This window comes from Sarcophilus harrisii, chromosome 1, assembly GCF_902635505.1.
Source record: "Sarcophilus harrisii chromosome 1, mSarHar1.11, whole genome shotgun sequence".
NCBI classification, from domain to species: Eukaryota; Metazoa; Chordata; class Mammalia; order Dasyuromorphia; family Dasyuridae; genus Sarcophilus; species Sarcophilus harrisii.
The window spans coordinates 255,327,420-255,345,468 of record NC_045426.1 but is presented as its reverse complement, the minus strand read 5'-3'; the positions used below and the strand labels follow the sequence as shown (position 1 = coordinate 255,345,468).

Sequence of the window (18,049 nt, the reverse complement as noted above, 5' to 3'; positions counted from 1 at the left end):
GTCAGCATTAAGGAATGAAACAAAGTACAAACATTGTCTCTGTAGGAAAGAGGTTCTATTTTTCTGAGGCAATTTCAAAAAGACATTATTGTAAATCAAACCACATAAACTACTTGAAAACTCCACCACCAGTTAAATTAGCCTAAAATAAAATTAAGCCTGGCATAATGAAGATAGAAGTTACATAAAACTATCAAAAGGAAAAAACTTCAAAGAACAAAACAAAGTTAACTGTGTATTTTCGTAAATTATTGCAGAGAGCACTGATTAATGTATCTCAGATACAAAAACAAGGAATGTCTAAGATAATTTAACAAATACTCCTGAATACATGTAATTTTACAAAAAACTCAAAAGTATTTGAAATTGCTTCAAACCTGATTTCCCAGCTTCTGGTTTGTCCCTTATTTCAATCTATTCTATACATTACTGTTGGGTTTCTATTACTTTTTAGCTTTCATCATGTCATTTTCTTACTCAAAAAAAATCATGATTTTGACACCATGCCTCATTTGCCTTCTAAACCTGAATATCCTTTGCATGCCTGTCCCATTTTCTGATTAATAAGTTCCTGTGGCCTCACCAATGGGAATACCATTTTGGGAGTTGGCCCAGTCATCCTTCATTTCTATTACTTTTTACTCCCCAAACTACGAGTCCTGCTAGCCCAACCCTCACAACCTGGCCACATAATCGTCCATCCAGTCACCCTGGCCTCCAGGCTATTTCAAGAACAAGGTACAGCTCTAAGCATTTTTTCTGGCTTTTCCCAGTACCTGAAATGTTCTTCCTTTTGATATCTATCTCCCAGCTTCACTGGCTTCAAATTTCAACTAAAACAAACAAGTCCCATCTTTTATAGGATCCTTTCTCAATCCTTATTAATTTCAATGACTTATATTATTTCTTATTTGTCCTGTATATATTGCTTGTTTGTACAAGATTTACTTTTCTCTAACATTAGACCATGAATTTCTTGAGGACAGGGACTGTCTTCTTTTTGTATTCCCATGGCTTGGCACTTTAACAGTTAACAGAGGTTTACTGAATGACATTCCAGTGAGGCTTATTTATCCCACAAACATCAAGTATTTAATTTTGGTATAGGACCAATCAGAGAGACAAAAAATTCCTAACAGTCTTGTTCTTTGGGAAATTTACAATATAATGGGGACTTAAATCACAACATAAACTATTACATATTAATTAATACATATATAACAATACAAATAAAGACACAATACTCTGTTGAAAAGGAGGTTTGAATCACCAAAAAAGATCAGAATCATCAAATGAAGTAATTACTAGAAATATATCCCCACATTTTCTTTTCTTCCTCTATAATGTTTTACTTGGTAATCTCATCAGTTCCCATGAATTCAATGATCATCTCTATGCTGAAGATGTTTAAATCCACACATCCAGACCTATTTTCTAGAGGACCTTGTCTTGGATCGCCACCTGTCTGCTGGATATCTCAAACTGAATGTCCATATACATCCAAAATTCAACATGTTTAAAACTGAACTCATTATCTCTCTATCCTTCCCCCCACCCCACCCCCACCAAATACTCTGTCCTTCCAAACTTCCCTATAAATGTCCAGGGCAGAGGTGTCAAACTCTTATAAAAATAAATAAAAACATAATATAACATAGATAATGTTAATTTGTAGTTTTCCAAGTCAGTCTGCAGCTACAGTGATCCATTTCTATTCAAGTTTGAGGCCATTGGTCCAGTGCATAACCCTTTTCCTAGTCATACAGCTGTATTCCCTGACTTCTCTTTCATCCTATACTTAAACATGATGCCAGGGTTTTTGGTTTTACATCACTTGTACATCTCTCTTTCCTCTGACACTTCAGCTGCCCTGAGGTAGGTTTTCCCTCATCACCTTATACCTAGACCATTGCCACAGACTGGTGGTGTGGTTTTCCTGCCACAAGTCTTTCCCCACTCTGATCAATCCTCCCCTCAGTGGTCAGAAATGCTTCTCAAGAGCAGCTTTTACCATGCCACTCTCACTCCCCTTCTCAATAAACTCCACTGGCTCCCTGTTACCTACAGGATCAAACTTAAATCTTCTCTCTGGTCTCCCAAAGCCCATATTCTCCCTCACTCCAGTTTTCTTGTACCCTAAACCCCACCTCATACTCTTTAATCCAATGATGGTAGCCTCACTGTTTCCGGAATAGGACACTTAAATTTTCAATTCTAAAGTATTTTCAATGGCCACCTTCCAAGCCAGGAATGTTCTCCCTTATCTCTTCCTCCAGACTTCCTTCGAGTCTTAGACAATGGAAAGGGCACTGAATTTTGCATATGAGTTCAAGTCTTGCTCTATCATTTACAACATTGGCAACTCACCTGGTCTCAGTTCCCTCATCTGTAAAATAAAGAAATTGGACTAATAAAGAGTCAAAAGATATGACCAGACAATTTTCAGATGAAGAAGTGATCAGTATTTGTAGTCATATGAGAAGGTACTCTAAATCACTATTGATTAAAGAAATGCAAATTAAGACAACTTTGAGATACCACACTACACACCTCTCAGAATGGCTAGGATGGTAGGAAAAGATAATGACAAATGTTGGAGGGGGATGTGGGAAAACTGAGACACCGATGCATTGTTGGTGGAACTGTGAATGGATCCAACTATTCTGGACAGCAGTTTGAAATTATGTTCAAAAAGTTATCAAACTGCATACCCTTTGATCTAGCAGTGTTACTATTGAGATTATATCCCAAAGAGATACTAAAGAAGGGAAAGGGACCTGTATGTGCAAAAATGTTTGTGGCGGCCCTGTTTGTAGTGGCCAGAAACTGGAAACTGAGTGGATGCCCATCAGTTGGAGAATGGCTGAATAAATTGTGGTGTATGAATATTATGGAATATTATTGTTCTCTAAGAAACGACCAGCAGACTGATGATTTCAAAAGAGGCTTGGAGAGACTTATATGAACTGATGCTGAGTGAAGTGAACTTAGAAAACCAGGAGATCATTGTACATAGCAACAAGATTATGTGATGATCAACTCTGATGGACATGTGTCTTTTCAACAATGAGGTGATTCAGGCCAATTCCAATACATCTGTTATAGAGAGACCCATCTGCATCCACAAAGAGTACTGTGGTGACTGAATATGGACCACAATTTTGTATTTTCACCTTTTTTGTTGTTGTTTATTTGCTTTTTGTTTCCTTTCTCATTTTTTCCCCTTTTGATCTGATTTCTCTTGTGCAGCGTGATAAATCTTCATATTAATAAAAGCATCAGATAAACCATGAAAAATTAAAATCTACAAAAATGAAAGATGAGAAAAATTTGCAACTAAAAAGGTGAGAAATTTCAGAATTATGGACAAAAAAGTATAGTTTGCAAGCAGGCTGGTAATTACTGAACCTTCCACGATATTTTTCTCCATCTCTAAATATACATCAAGTTCCCAACCAGTAGTCTCCTTTTAATAGTAAAGATCTATACTGCCAATGACATGGCAAAGCAAGAATGTTTACAAATGGAAACCTAAATGATGCTGATTCCACTGTCATGAAGACTGAAATTTGTACCTATTGTTCTTAAAAATGGCAAAGTTCCTTTCTACTACGGTTAGCAGTTTTCAAGTTTTAGTTAGGATATTCTTTGTTTTATGCTTAAGAAAAGCACCACAATCAGACTAAATACTTCATAAAAATTATTAAAGGAAAACTTTCATGAGACAACAAAACTAGTAATGGGAAAAAAAGAGTAACTAGAATTATAATTGCTGAAAACAAAATATTTACTACTAATTAATGATACTTTCTTTTCCCTAAAATCAGTACATTTAGATAATTGGTATAAACTATTATCTCAAAGTATTTCAATGTATTACTGATGTCTTATGTTGTTCATGTTATGTTTTAATTGCTACATCAAAAGGCATTTTTATGCATATAAGCCAAGTATTTATAATACTATATTCACTACTACAGCCATTTATCTTATAGTATTCACATATATATGTGTATATATTTATATATATATATATACACACACATACATACACATATATATGTATATGCATACAGATAATATATATATATATATATATATATAATATGACATGTTAGAGGTGTAGTTGGATAAAGCTTCCTGGCCCGGAGTTAGGAAAACTCGTCATCATCTTAAATTCAATTCTAGCTGTATGATCTCGGACAAGTCATTTCACCCTCTTTGCCTTAGTTTTCTCATCTGTAAAATAAGCAAAAGAAAATGGTAAACCACTCTAACATCTCTGCTAAGATAATCCCAAATGGGGTCATAAAGAATCAGACATGACTGAAATGACTTAACAACAACAAATATACAATATAGATTTACAATATACAAGATCAGTAGTTTGCATTTTCTACAAAGATGAAGTTTCTAGAGAAATTTAAGAGTTTCTTCTAAGTATTATTAATTTAAAAGTATACTTGTCAACGTAGGAATTACTAGTTGGTGATTTAGTGGTGTAAATGTATTACTTATAGTTACACCAAAACTTACAGCTTCTTCTAACTATTAGAACAGAGCCAAAGACAGACTCTGTTCCTATTTTAACTACATGAAGAACCTAGACTCCCCAGGGAGTTATTTAGTCTGTGAATATTGAGCTACCCTTGGAGGAAAGGGGGTGTGTCCGTGTGTAGACAGACAGACAGACACACACACACACACACACACACACACACACGACTGAATACATTTTATCATTTATGAAAGATCCTTTTGCATGTCCTAAGGAACAGAGAAATCAATGATTTTTCAGATGTCATGCTTCTATGTAGATATATACTGTATCCAATGGAAAAACAAGGAAAAGTAAAGTGCCCGATTTTAACTCTGCAACAATGTTTCAATATAAATTAATTATAGTTGGGCACTGAATGATTTAGAGTAAATGTAAATAGCAACTGTTTCTGTTTTAGCTAGAAATCCCTAAGGGTTTTCTCCTCCCAGATAGATATTTTTTGGGACTAGATAGGTACAAGAAGCCTTTTTCTGCCTCTTTTCTCACCTAGTCTTCATTACTGATTATGTGGGTATTGCCTCAGTTGAACATAGACTTGTTAAAGACTAACTTAGTTTTAAAAAGCCAAAGTCTCCCACAGCATCCAGAGACATTTCCAATCATCCTGAGCTATACAGCTATATCTTGCCACTGAACCCAGATGGCTCTGGAGGAGAAAATGAGGCTGGTGACTTTCCACAGCCTTCCTCACTTAAATCTAATTCCCTAATTATGCAAATCACCTCCCAGATATCATGGTCCTTTTTGAGAATAAAGAACAAATAATAACCACTTACTATGGATGGTATCAGACCTTAATTTCTCATTCATGTTTGGATGTTTTCCTTGAAGACTTACCATTATGGTAAACCTGATGGAGTTTGCATTCTACTGACATACAAAGACACTGAGAATCCAGTCATGTTGACTCCACAACGAGGAGCACTAAAATAGGATGCTTGTGGATCCCAATGGTGTGGGAAAAAAATCTCAGACGTTACTAATTCCAAAAAAAGGTGACCCAGAAAAATAACAACTACTACCAACCTAGAAACTAACTCTTCTATCTATCTATAAAAAAATCTTTATGACGTTTATCTATACACAAATGGAGGGCACTTGTGAAGATATTAGTATAAACAGGCTTCTGCAGAAAACAGTCAATGATATACTAGCTCTTTACAATTCCATAAATGACTGAAAGATGTAGAGAATATAAGATGTTATTGTGCTTAATGTTTGTTGATTAACTATTGCCTCGCAGGCTCTTTTATAAATAAGGTATCTTTCATATTTATAACAAGATCATTCAAGATTTCCTAGAAGATGTAACAACAGAAATAAATCTGTCCAATGACCTTCTGATAATAAGCATAGATGAAACATAAAACAGAGAGGTAATTTGCTCCCCCAAAAGCATCTGTCGCCATGAAGATGATACAGCAAAATCAAGGTCAAGGAGGTCTTCACTTTAGGTTCTCCTGTTTGTAGAAGGTATTCTGCAGACGGCATTAATCCCAAAGACACTTCAGACTGTAAAGGCCCAGAACTTTGGAGAAGTATACTTAAAACAAGGATACTAACAATAAGGTGTTAAATTCAATGGAATTGATGAGATGATGGTTCTCTAGTATCATATACTTAGTATTTAGCATGGTGGTATAATGTTTCTCTAGTTCACACATAATCAGTATGCTGTAATGATGTAATTGTAATAGGGTATTTAAGGGCTGAGAAGGACTGGAAATGAGACATTACATTTTGACCAGTCTTGTGGTGGCTCTCTTGCCTTCATCACTTCTCCACTAAGACCAAGGACTCGGGCTGATCTCGAGGTCCCCCAGAAAGCTAACCTGAACATTATAGCAGACATTTTCTGAAAGAAATCTGTAACAGCTCAAAGAAATATGAACTATTCGTCCACACCAGAAAAACCAAATGAATGAAAAATGTCTAGACCCTGGATTTCAACAAGCATTTGAATGGATACCCTGTAGAGTTTGTTCAAACGTATGCATATAACAGATGATACAGATAGACAATGAACATGTCCCAGAGTTGAAAAGGAAGGAGAGAGTAGCCTGAATTGCTTTTTTATAATTACAAAGTATTTTTATTGATCCCAAGCTTAGCAAAGGTCCATCTTTTCAATACAAATATTTAGTTTGACAATGAGTCCTAGAACATTATTGTCTCTAAAGGACTAAAGTAAAGCAACAGCAAAGGTGTGTGGTGGATATGAATAGGATGCAACATATATAACCAATGAGGAACTCCAAAGAACAGTAGTGAAGAATATCATTAAGAAATTATATGAAAGAGACAAAAGGTGGTCACTCAAGCAAAGAAAGGCATAAGAAATAAGCAAGATCTCTCCATCCATCCTTTTCTGGTGAAAATGGTTTTAGTCTCAAGAAGGTGCTGGCCAGCAATACTTCCTCTATAAAATGATCTCTTAAAATACCAATCCTTCCTTATACCTGCCCCTACCCTCCCAGAACTAGTGCAAAATTGATACTTTACTGGAAAAGGCTATAGGTAGAAATCCTATTTTCAGATTACCTACAAGAAATAGGATGTAGTCAATTTAGACATTTAATTTGTAATACAAAAAGTCAAGTTATCAGCATTTATAGATTTAAAGGACTTAGAGACCTAGAAGTAATTTAGTACCATCCTCTCCTTTTATAGAAGAGGAAACTAAGCTGAGAGAAATAAAAGGTCTTCCAGAGGGCTCACAGCCAATAAATAAGTGGTAGTAGAGGGAGGATTCAAATCCAGATCTAAATCCTCATCCCTTTTTATTACTGTCTACCATTGTTTCCTTAAACTCAACAAACTTTATATTATTAAAGAATTCCTGTGCTTATTTCCATGTAATATTTTATATAAATATTTTTATTATATGCAAATTCTTTTCTTAAAGGGAAGAGACTATGCTAGCTAATAATTTTTCCAATGTTCCTATCAGAGTGCCATGATTATAAAGATGATTATTAAAAGAATATACAAAACCTCTTCCCCAAATTCTACAGCCACCTAACAAGTTTTAAACAGCAAATTATTTTTATACTTCTCAAAGTAAAAGCCTTATTTCAGACCCCAAAATTATAAGAAAGTGAATTTTCAGTAAATCTGAATGGAGAGAAAAACTAGTAAGCTTTTCTAAAGCAAACGACAAACACTGAGGACAAAGACTGGGGTGCGGGGGAATCTCCCAAATCAACTCTAAACAAAAATGATTTGATGGAAGTTCATGTAGCACATCCATTGAATTCTGTCTAGTTATAACAAATAAGAAAAGAACTATACACGAACACTGAAACATTCTCTTTAAATTACTGTGTTTATATTTAGTTTAAAAATATTTACAGAACACCAAGTAGATAAAGATAGAAATTTCATTTGCACACCAAGGCCAAGGAGTTATTTTCTCTTCTCACTTTCCTATCTTGAAGGCTTAGGTTTTAAACATTTGGATCAGTCTTCCTAAAATGATCTCTTTCAGAAATATTCTGTACTACTGTTGAGGTAAGGGGGAAAAGAATTCCATGTTTTAAAAAGCACTAGCTAACTAAATCTTAGTTCTCTCTTTGGCATAAGCAGATTTTAGGAGGCTCCCTTCTTAATTCTAAATGTTCAAAAAGTAATCTCATCTTTAGGCCAATCATCTTGAGTTATAAATACAAAGCTTTGTAAGATAACCACTTAACCATACACACATAAAAATACACCAGTCCCTTCTCCTTAAATCAAAGTTCTTCTCTTTTAGTAGAAGTCTATTCTAAGTTGAGCTTACCCTCTCCCCAACACTCTGGTCACCTTGCTACTTGATCCTCTAGAAGACTAGATGGGATGGCAGCTTGATCCGGTAAATAGAATGAGGGACTGGGGGATTTGGAATCAATCAAAAAGACCTTGGTTCAAATCCCTCCTCAGACACTTACTTGCTTGACAACTCTTTAATAAATGACTATGTTAAGACTAGAGTAATTAAGAGTGGTTGTTGAAAGGGCTCAGAAAAGACAACCTCCTCTGAGCATATTATTTAAGTTCTCTGTCTCCACTTCCTCATTTATAAAATGAGCAGGTTAGATGACTTCTAAGATCTTTCGCAACTTTATATCTATAATCCTAAAAATCTTGAGTCAAACTGAGCTATACTTGTAAGCTAGCTCTGCTGTTCCTCTCAGGAGTAAGTGTATCCTATTTTCCTCTCAGAGGAATCATTCTTTTTCTGAGCATTCCAGTCTGCAGAAAGACTCTTGTTGGCACAGTTATTAACCCATTAGCAACTGAATCTTTTTTTAAAAAAAATCTTATTTTTATTGATATCTGTTGACATCATATTAATTTCTGAAATTCTTCTTCTACCCAAATAGTCATGTAACACAGTCTTAAGGAGAAAAGTTCATCAAAAAACCCAACCAACAAATTTACTATGTCCAACAGCATGTACAAAATGTCACACTATATGTTATATATACTTTGGCAAAGAGGGGAGGGGAAGTACATTTTTTCAACTTTTCTCCAGGGTCCAAGTTTAATTATTATATAACAACACATTTTGTTTTTGTTCATTCCACTCACAATGTAGTTATTGTATATGTTGTTGTCTTTGTTCAGCTTATTTCAGATTGTATGAGTTCATATAGTTGTTCCCAAGCTCTTCCAAATTCTTCATTCTTCAATACTTTTTTATGAAATAATAATAATATTCCAGTATACTTATGTGCCACAATTTGGATACATATTCCTCTGACTCAATGTAGCAGAAAGAAAGTGCCAGTTATTAAGTTATGAGTTCAAATCTTGCTGCGGTCACTATCACCTTTGTGGCCTTCGGCTAGTCAATTTGCTAACCTGTCTATGGCTAGGTTTGACAGATTCAAGAACTGTGATCACTAGAAAGACAAACAATCAATGACTAATGATGAAGTTTGCTACCCAGCTCCTGACAGAGATTATGGACTCAAGATAACAGAATTAGACATATTTTCAGATATAGTGGCAATTTACTTGGTTGATTATACCTACTTGTTATAAGGGCTTTCTTTTTTTTTCCACTGAAGGGTAGAGGACAAGAAATTTAGGTAAGAAAAGACAATTGATATAGGAGACCAGAAAAGGAAAAGGAAAAAATAGAATTGTTGAAGCATCCCTTTTTTTTTCTTTAAAATGCAGAGAACAGAATGGAAGGTCAGAAAGTAACACACAAGTCGACCAGATTTGAAAACTACAGAATCAACTTGTTATATACTTAAAAAGAAAAACAAGCTGTACATACAGAAATTTGCAGTTTCATTTATAATCCTCTTTTTCTATATTATGTAAATGGAACTTATCTTGTAAAAATGAACAGCTCTGATCAACCAAGATAAATGGTATCCATTTCTTGACAGACATACTATATATGCAGAATGATCCACATTTTTGGACATGGATATATGAGAATTTGTTCTGCTTGACTAAGCATATGTTATAAAAGTTTTGATTTTTTTCAGAGAGTGAATAAGAAAAAAATGCCTGTTAACTGAAAAAAAAAATTTTAAATCCTGAATAAGACATATTTTTGGACATAACCAATGTAGGAATCTGTCTTGTTAGACTATTGAGATTTTGTCAGAATTTTTGTTTTTACTGTTTGGAGGAGGGCAGTGGAGTAGGAAGGAAAGATATCTTGCAAAAACATATAATTGAGCAAATGAATGAATAAAATAAAAGAAGGGGCTGGCTTAGACTCTCAGGACCTTTCTAATTTTGGTCTTATGATCTGCAATCAATCAGCCAATTCTTCAGGGGAAAAAAAAGTGCTTCTATTAATTTTTTGTTATTCTCATATCAATGGAAGCTTTCTGTCTCTGACTTACTGGTAATATATGCCTCGAAGTGGGATATCTAGTTCAAAAGTGAATGGACTTTTTAATCACTTTCTTAGCATAATTCCAAATTGCTCTCCAAAATGACTGAATCAATTTATATTTCCACCAAGAGTGTCTATTACTGCACCTAAGTAATCTTTTCTCAGCCCTTCCAACAACTAATTTACTCAAATAAAATGCTTTAGATTTTAACATATAAAGCAGTCATTTAATATAAATTACAAGAAGAACTTTAAACTTTATATTCCCCCAACAAGCTTGAATAGACAAGATGAATAATAGCAAAACAAAGTGGAAGGGATTCTAGTGAAAAAGCTGCATCTATTAAAAAGTGAAAAAATAAGATGCAACCAAAAGAAATATAAAAATTACTTATTGTTCCCCCATTCTATGACCACTTCAAAAATCTGTTGTCAGAAGCTGCTTAAATTTAAGCAACATTGTGGAAAACAGGTTAGTTAGCAGTGAAGTTGGTTAATGTCTTCACTCTGACATTTTGTTTAAACTATCAGTTTCCTTTTATTATTTTTCTTCATTTGAAATAAAGGTACCTATGGCTTTGATATTCCATTTTCCAGACTCAATGGCAGAAAAGCAAGAGTAAAGGGAAAGAAAAGCTATGCATTATATGCAAATAGATTTTCTATGTTTTGTTAATACTATAAGGGTCTTCTAAAATCTATCTGAAGCATTCATTAAAATATAACAAGGCAACTAATCAACAATAACATTAAATTGCTGCCAAATAATCAGAGCCCTACAAAAATTTAATCCAAATTCTAAACAATTTTTGTGGTATCATTCCTGAAATGTTTATGCAAACAACATCTTATGTCAAAGCCAAGTTGCGTTTATGATTTATTTTTCCTTAGTTTTATCAGTCTTTTAGAAATGATTTTTAACTTAAAACTCAAATGTACTCTTAATTCCTTAATTATGAACTGATTAAAATTAGATCAGCTAAAATATAATAACTAAATATTGATTTAGTAAATGTACCAAGGTACTTTATAGTTTAGAATTCATGTTTTAAAAATAACAGAGTCTAGGCACAAAGGTTAAGTTTTGAGTTTCATCAAAAATTCAATACAAAGTATGTCTGAACTATACAAATGAAACAAATTTCTCTAAGTGGTACAATGAATAATAGGTTGAGCCTGAAGTTTGGAAGGGTTGTTATTTAACTTCTGTCTGCCTCAGTTTCCTCATATGTAAAATGAGGATAATAATAGCACCTTCCTTACAGGGATTTTGTGAGGATAAAATGAGATAGTAATACTTGTAAAATGTTTTGTAAATCTTAAATTACTATAAAAATGCTGGCTATTATTATTACAATGTTTAGTAAATAAAATTATTTTACTCATCAAAAATGAAAAATCATAAACATCTAAGCAGAAAACTAAATTCTCTTATTCAGAAGCAAAAAATAAAAGTGAAGGAACTCTGCCCTCCCTCACTCCTATGCAGATTAATTTTACTGTACTAATCAAAAGTTATTTGTAAAATATAGTGATATTCAAGCTTATAGATAAAAAATGAAACTATGAAGGTAGAGGAAGATAGCTTCTTTATATCAATCAATCAAATCACATTAACTAAGTATCTACTTATAACAGTACATAGCAGTGCTAGATGCTGAAGCTATTAAAAATAACAAAGTCCTCTGACTTTTTCAGTAGTTTATAAGGGGAGAGGAAATGAATAGGACAGCACAAATATATACATATAAACAAAAGTATAATAAAGATATATAGAATAAATAAATACAAGGTAGTTAGCAGGAATAAAGAGCTCTAGCAGTTGGGAAGGATGTTAAGAAAGATTTCACTCAGAAAGGGGAACCTCCTACAAAGTCCTGAACTTCGAGGGTATTCAATACATTTTTTAAAAATTGAATTAAGAAAAGTTTATAAGTGAAGATTTGACTTCAGACTGATCCCATGACCTCATCTTGAAGTTGGAATCTAGATTCATAGTGATTGAAGAACAAGAAGCAACAGAAAAATAAAAAAGGGCTAGAATTTTACTAGAATACATAAGAAGCAGGATTGTATAGAGAAAGATGATCAAGATGGCCTTCCAGCTCAAAACTATGAAACCTACATCTATAGCAAAAGAAAAAGTCTAGAGAAATTCTATGAACAGCTCAACAAGACCTTCCAAATTAACACATACTTTGCAACTTGGTGACTTCAACACAAATATAGAAACAGAGAAGAATTGTGAAAAATGTTGAAAAATATAGGTTGGGATCAGAAATAAAGAAATTCAAGATTTGTAGATTACAGGGAATTCCTCACATTCCCCCCAGCATGAAGGTTTTCTTTGAGAAAAGAATCGAGAGGTGGCTTAACATTTTTAAGAGTACCAGATACCAAAACACACACCTATGCACACGCACATGCACATGCACAACACAAGTCATTCCGGAATCAACTGCTTATATAGGAAAAAAGGAATGAAAAGCTATAATGGAAATAAGAAAAATATGGTGAGCAATCAAAACACAATCTGACCTATTTAAACAAACACTGAAAGAGAGGATATGGGTGGAGAAAATGACATCAATGTAGGCTATAGAATTTTAATACAGAAGCTCAATCTAAGTAAATCACAAATAGGAAGACCAGAAGGGCCTAAAATTGCCTTAGTTATTAAACACTTTCAAAGTAGAAGAGATATGGCAGCCAGTAACAACTTCTTTTGAAGGATGGAAGAAGAGCAGGATCTGTATCAATTCATAAAACAATCACTAAGGAGAAAGTTTGTTTAAAGACTTGGCAAAAGATTCAATCAAGCTAAGATATTTGAAGGTACTTAAAAACGACACTATATAACAGAGGACAAACAATGTGGAATTAGTTTAGCAAAATTTTTTCACCATCAAGAACAGTGGAGTCTCTAATATCACAGTTTTGGATGGTCTTATAGAGGAAGTAGAAACAGAAAATTCAGATGGATAAAACAAATGAAATAGAGCAAGAATACAAAAGAAAGTCTGCTAGAACTGACACAATTTTGAGATTGGAGATCAGTTTTCATGACAATTAAAAGAGGAACTGATACCAAAGGTATGTAAAATTCCAGACCTTGTTATTAAAAAAAAAAATTCAACCAACAATATATTAATAATTATTGGCCTATGTGCTTACTTTTTCATCTATATAAGATATTTATGAGAATAATACACATGCGCACACGCGCACACACACAAACAGTAAGAAAGAAAAGAGAAAGAACAAAGAGAATGGGAGAAAGAAGCAAACAAGACAAGACAGACAGAGACAGTGAAAGGGAGAGAAGAAAGAAAGAGAAATAAAATGCCAATTACATGCCTTCTTATAAGAAAATAATTAAATGATCAATTGCTATTTCTTGTCAACACTGCTTCAAATATCCCAATTAAAAGTCAAGGAAGCATTTTAAATTTCTTTCCACTTGCCTACTTTCTTAAAAAAGGAGAAACTGATTTTCTACAATACAACTTCAAACTTGTTTTTGCTTTTTATCATAAACACAAAAAATTGCCACCATACTTTTTCAAAGGGGAGAAAAATCCAACCTATGTTATTTTTTAAAATAAGGTAATGAAAAGAGCTAACTTTACTACAAGAATAAAGCAAATAATATACTTCTACCCCAAACCTGAAATTATACACTTATTCAAGAGAAATTCTTGATAACAAACTCATTTGAAAAAATTGAGGTTGACAGATGGGTACATAAAAGACATTGTTAAAAAATAACAAAGTGGTATTTTCAAATATCTCCAGTCTCATCCCTTATTGATTCATTTTCCTTTTACATTGCTTCTGGGTGTATACACAGAATTTTTGCCTAGATTCATAACATGCAAAGCTCAGTAATGAAGAAAATCCATGTCAAAAGGGTGTGGTCTATGAAATTTATAATAAATGTACCAAAACAAAAGCTCTTTAAAGAAATAAAGAACTTAAATAGTTGGAAGAATATTTAGTACTCATGGCTAAGTTTTGTCAATAGAATAAAAAAAAAAAACTGATATTACCAAGATTACTTTTAACGATATATACTGATCAAATAGTTTAGAAATATTTTATAGGACTTGATAGCATAATAACAAAGTTCATTTGGGGAAACGAGATCTGACCTATCAAAGGGAATGATTTATGAAGTAGAGTAAGGGTGGGAATGGGATTTCCAGATCTCAAGCTATATTAGTAGTATTATATCAAAACCGTCTGGTATTGGTTTAAACAAAAAATAGATCAATAGAATAGACAAGGGGAAATGTGGAAAAAATGGAATTCAATAATCCAATGTTTGATAAAATGGAAAAAAAACACAAATGCCTGGGAAAAAAACTCTTTACTTAATTACAAACTCCTGGGAAAACTAGAAAGCAATCTGGCAGAAATCAGAGATAGAGTAACACCTTATATCATGATCTACAATATATTCTAAATGACCTTAATACTAGAGATCTGGCTATAAAAATATTAAAAGAGAAGTAGAGCCTATATCTCTCTCCCCCAGCTGTGGGTAAGAGATATTCTTAACCAAATAAAAGAACAGAGGCAATTACAAAAGATAAAATAGATTAACTTTGATTACATGAAACTGAAAAGTTTCTCCACAAACAAAATAAATGCATCTAGGACAAAAAGGTTAGTAGTTGAATGGGAAAAAAAATCTTTGTATCAAATTTTTCTGGTACTGTTTGATATCCAAGATGTGGCATATATGATCAGTAGCCATCTTCCAATAGTTAAGTGGTCAATGGAGATGATCAAACAGTTTTCAAAAGAAAAACTGCAAAGTATTCACAACCACAGGAAAGAATGCTCCAAATTAAAAAAAAGAAAAGGAAAAGAAATATAAATCAAAACAACTCTGAGGTTTCACGGCACCCCCTGCAGATTGGCAAAGATGGCAAAAAAATTTTACAAAAATCAAAATTAGAGGAGTTGTGGAATAATAGGCACACAAATTCACTACTGGTGGAACTGAGAAATGGTACCACCATTTTGGAAATCAATGTAGAATTATGCAAATAAAGTGACTAAAACATCCATACTTTTTGGCTCCAAGATTCGATTATTGGGATTATATTTCAAGAAAGTCATACAGGGGCAGAAGATGGTGCAGTGAATAAAGCACCAGTTCTGAAGTCAGGAGGACCCAAGTTCAAATTTGACCTCAGACACTTAACACTTCCTAGCTGTATGACCCCAGACAAGTCACTTAACCCCAATTGCCTCAGCCAAAAACACAAAACAAAACAAAACAAAAAACACCTAAGTAAAGGAAATGAGAATAATGCAAGACTATTCAGAATAAAGTAGAAAACATAGGAGGAAATGTAATAATACACTCCAAAGAATAACAGCTCAGCATAAAGCCCAGGTTGACCTACTCTGCAAACGTGAGCTTAAACAAAAATGAAAAATGATGGATTAAAAACAATAAAGAAGTGTTTGAAAAATCTACATAGCAACCAAGGACAGCAAGAAGAAAAGCATGACAGCAAGGAAAATAGTAAAAAACTTCTTTCTAAACATCCACAAGGAGACAGGCATAAAGGCAGAAGGAAGTTAACAGTGAAGAGCTCAGTCCCTGGGCATAATGGACTGATGGACTGAATCTGGTGACAGTCTGCCTACAGGTGCATTAATTTTTTTGTTTTGTTTTTGTTTTGGGGGACTACATGACAAGGGAATGTCCATAAAAGGGGCCAGAGGTGCAGGGGATCAGAAAGGAGTATGTGGTGCACCAGGATCAAATCAGTTGCCAATGAAAAGATGTGGTGTCTCAGAAATAGTAGAGCCTACATGGGAGTGAGTGAAGAGGGAGGAAAAGAAGGAGGCCATAGTGTGATGATAAAATGGGGTTCCACTGATGAATACCCCTATGAATAAAGGGAGATGGTCTTGAAAAAAGAGGGAGATTTTGAGCAAGGTGTGACCGGGAGGATTTACTGCTGGAAAAATCTAGGCTTTTTTCCTCAAGAGAAGGGAACTGGAGCTCTTGAGGACAACTAGAATGGGGGAGGGGGACAGTGAAGGGAAATGTATGGACTTGGGGATATTGTGAGGCAAATGGAGGAAGGGGAAGGAAGGTGGGGGGGGGTGTTATAGATATAAAGAGGTGCTCTTCAATGGGGAAATGTCCTGCTGCTCTCATTAGCATTATTCTGAGAATGAGGCATTAATGGAATTCACAAGGCAAATTCTGTAAGGCAGAAGCAAAAAGCACCAAATGGGAAGAGTCTAGAATGGATTACCTTGGGAATTTTGATTGCATAAGGAATATAGAGAAAGGAAAGAGACCATATAATGGTAATGAATCAGAGAATAGAATATTGTCTAGAATAGACAAAAAGAAATAATAGATAATGAAGAGAATGAGAAAAATCCTTTTTGTAAAGGAGAAACAAAAAGATGTAATTTTAAAAACTAATGAACAGGACTAGCTGAAAAGGAGAAGAGAAGGAGGACTCTACTTAATTGAGAGGAAAAGGGAAGGGAGGAAGAATTATATAACCAGAGAGAAAAAAGAATTAATAAGCAAAACCACAAATAGAAGAGTTGTGAAAGATGAGGAGGATATATTATGGGTAAGGGAAGGAGAACCACTGGCAAAGTAATTGAAGAAACAGTCCTCTGTTCGCAGCAGAAATGGAGGTGGAGGGGAATCAACTTGAAAAACAAAACAAAACAAAACATACCATTAGAGATAAATGGAAGAAACTATAACACTAACTAAACTTGGAATCAGGGAGAACAGAGTTTAAATTTGCCCATCGAAATTTACCAGATAATAGCATATACCAAGATAAGGTCAAAATGGGTTCGTGATTTAGACATAAAGAGTGATACTATAAGCAAACTAGGAGAACAAGGGATAGTCTTCCTTTTCAGATCTGTGGAGGAGGAAGGAATTTATGGCTAAAGAAGAACTAGAGAAAGTTGTGAGATGCAAAATGGATAATTTTGATTATATTAAATGAAAAAGGTTTTGTACAAACAAAACCAATGCAGACAAGATTAGAAAGGAAGCAGAAAACTGGGGGAAAATTTTTTATATCCAAAAGTTCTGATAAAGGTGTCATTCCTAAAATAGAGAATTGACTATAATTTATAAGAATACAAGCCATTCTCCAATTGATAAATTAGGACAACTCTGAAATACCACAACACAAGATTGTGATTGTGGTATTTCACAGTACTTCAAACTAAGCAATTAAATAAGTGGGATCTAGAAGGGGGGAGAAACAGCAAAAGGTTAATAGTATTTTTGCAAATTAAGTTGTTATTGTAAACATTAATTTTGATTCATTCTCCAAAATGTTAAGACAAGACAAAGTAAATGAAAAGGGATAAAAAATTGTTAATTGCTTGTTCTCACCACAATCTCAGATTGGCTAAGAAGATAGGAAAAAATAATGATAAATATTGGAGGAATGTGGGAAAACTGGGATACTAATGCATTGTTGGTGGAGTTGTGAACTGATCCAACTTCTCTCTTTAATCACAGGATTAATCACAATTTGGTAATAGTACTAGGGATGACAAAGATTTTGAAGCATAGAGCTTGGATTGATTTTATATAAGGAGGAAAAAACACCAATCTAAAAATTATAGAT

General features: G+C 33.9%; 1 protein-coding gene and 1 long non-coding RNA gene across 5 annotated transcripts in view; both read right to left on the bottom strand.

Annotated features, from left to right (window-relative positions):
* SMURF1 (SMAD specific E3 ubiquitin protein ligase 1) overlaps positions 1-18,049 on the bottom strand; it is a 108,479-nt gene that overhangs the window by 54,743 nt on the left and 35,687 nt on the right. The gene's annotated exons all lie outside the window — the stretch shown is intronic.
* Positions 1-18,049, bottom strand: part of LOC116419618 — a 31,704-nt gene that overhangs the window by 1,158 nt on the left and 12,497 nt on the right. The window lies entirely within an intron of this gene.